Below are 2726 nucleotides of genomic sequence, written 5' to 3'. Positions count from 1 at the left end.
AATTTTTTCCCAACGTGACGGAATTTCATTTTAATTAACAAAAACAAATTCTCTAGATCTAGTGGTACGATTTAAAACAATAGAAGACAAAAATATCAATGTTTTACCTAAAAAGATTGGAATATGGAAATAAACCTACCTAAAATTCATAGCAAGTCTTTTTCTTTTCTTTCACTTGTAAGCTCCAATACTAACTCCACTTGCTATAAATAAAACCTACAACAATACCTTTAAATTTCTAAAATTATAGATATAGAAATTTACAAAATACTTGTGCAAGAAACTCCAACTAGAATTATGTTTTTCAACCATAAAAATATAATTTCATCTAACCATTTATTCTACATGCATTCATTAATAACATCACTTAACCATATAAAAAATTATTGCAATATGTTTTTTCATAAACACCATAAAATATATTTTCTATTAATTATTTATTCAACAAACATACCTCATCTTAATTTATTTCAGCGTTCCCTTTCCCAACTTCCAAGGAATGCTAGTTATAAACAATGTTTAGAATTTGGATTTGATTTAATCGTATCTAATTTTTTTTACTTTCAATTTAAATCATGATTTGACATTTCTAATATAACATAGGGCTAAATCGGAGCAGATCTGGAACACTCCATTTTTTAAATGATAGCTTTATGTCAGTATACACTGAAAAAGAATTCAGCTTGTCATGTGTTTTCAACCAGTGGACGTTATCTTTTACTTCTCTACTTAAAAGTCGGCGCTTCATTCACACGCAAACCAGTATCATAGTGCCCACAAGAAGATGAAGAAAAGAATAATAATATAAATATAATAGAAAGAAGATGCTTGAGCAAATGAAACGGAGAGTGCGTTGAAGACTGTGCAGTGATGGGTTGCTGATGATGTACACGAAGAGAAGATCTCCAAAAATGCTTTTGTTGATCTGCAAATCCATATAGAATATGATCCCGGACCCGCAATAAGATGAAGTCCAAGACGAAGACGGCTTTCTTGTTCTGCGTATTCTCTGTAAGGGTTCAGTGAATTCATCTTTTGCTTTTCTACTTAAAGTGAAAGCAGATAATCAACTTGACACATCAGCATCAAACTTTAATGAACAATCAGACCAACCAGCACATGGATGAGAATATCATCCGGAGGAAAATGTGGCATCAGAAGGACTTCGATCGCTTTCAATCCGTGAGGGAGGGCATCCACATCAAGATCCGAAAAGAAAGAAAGATGAATATGCCCACATAAAAAATTTTAAAAAAAGAGAAAAAATATGTCTCCCTTGGTAGAAAAGAAATGTGACGAAGAGTATTAAACAGAGGACGGGGAGAAAGATTAACATAGCGAGCTATCGAAGGAGAGAACCACTCGCGCATTGAACTGAGCATGCCATTGGTGGAGTAAGTACGTCAAGGGACGAAACAGAATTAATTTTGATTAACATTTTATTAACCTTCAACTCTACCTTGGCTTATGGCAGTTCGTGAAGGTCACAGGGCAAGGAGTAGTCTGCAGGTTGCTGCCACAGTCAATTGGGACTCTCACAAGTTATTCTCAGCTGCAGCATTCCGAAGTTATTCAATGTTGCAGCCGAGAATATTATGGGGACAGTCCAATTGGTCACACAACCAGCCGATTACACCTTGTATGAGTGCCCCAACTGGTGTGAGTTTCATGAATTGCCATAAGCCAAAATTAATTCCGTTTTGTTGGTTGACATACTTCATCCGCTAATAGCACGCTCAGTTCAATTTGCTAATGGTTCGCTTCCTCCTCCTTGGATAGCCGAGTGTGCAAATCTTTCTCCTCTTCTTAATAGCCTTCATCATTTTTCTTTTAACCAGGTAACGATTTTTTTTTCCTTCTGTTATTCTGTGAGCATAATTTTCGCTGTTTTTTCGATCTTGATATACCTGCCATCACACATCGGTTCAAAGTTGTTGAATTCCTTATGATGCCATCCCTTTTCATTGCAGGTCCCAGATTATATATTATCCATGTACTGGTTGTCTTGTTTCTGAATAAAGGTTTTATGCTAATGCCTTACGTTTATCTTCTGCTTTCACTTTGGGAGGAAAAGCGAAGATGAGTTCCGGATGTGAAACATGAAATCCTTAATGGAAAATATGAATTTGTGATGTGAAACTCAAAATCCTTAAAGATGAACACGCAGTAGAGGAAGGCCGGCTTCTTCATGTTATTCCATGTTGAAGATGATATTAACACAGATAGTTGTTCTTGTATTGGAAATGGGGTGTGGTGCATTCGCAGAAGTTAAGATCTACTGACAAAACTGAAATGCATGGTGAAGATTATTGGAATATTCTTCTACTGCCTGTAGATGGAAGGTTATCGTTACAAAACATTGAGAATTCAAATATTGAAATGTATACTTAAATTTAGGTTACTAGAATATTTTTGGCTTTTTCTTCATGGAAGCTTGTAGTTATATAACATTGATAATTGGAAAACCGGTTTTATTTAAACGTTTGATAATTGAAAAATTGATCATAGAATGGGGCTTTTTGATTATGAGATGTTTCAGTGTTTTTGGCTGAAAAATATGGTCAAATTTTGGTTTGTGTAGTTTAAATTGAATTTTTTTACTAGTTATATGGATTGGTTTGAGTTATTTAAATTGAATTTTTTACTAACTATATGGATTCAGCTAGTGGATTGTAAAAAAACTAATAATTCCAACAAATTCATGCCAAATTCTAACTCAATTAAAA

At 34.2% G+C, this 2726-nt stretch overlaps 1 long non-coding RNA gene across 1 annotated transcript; it reads left to right on the top strand.

Moving 5' to 3' along the window:
- Positions 1-1203: 1203 nt before the first annotated feature.
- Positions 1204-2490, top strand: LOC149248907 (uncharacterized). The gene is made up of 2 exons (XR_016265795.1): positions 1204-1838; positions 1971-2490. It is a non-coding gene; the product is annotated as an uncharacterized LOC149248907 (long non-coding RNA).
- Positions 2491-2726: the final 236 nt, after the last annotated feature.

The sequence above is a fragment of the Pinus tabuliformis genome, chromosome 7, assembly GCF_031772625.1.
Source record: "Pinus tabuliformis cultivar Carrire ecotype Pingquan chromosome 7, CPIR1, whole genome shotgun sequence".
Classification (NCBI taxonomy): Eukaryota; Viridiplantae; Streptophyta; class Pinopsida; order Pinales; family Pinaceae; genus Pinus; species Pinus tabuliformis.
This window is presented reverse-complemented; position numbering and strand designations above follow the sequence as displayed.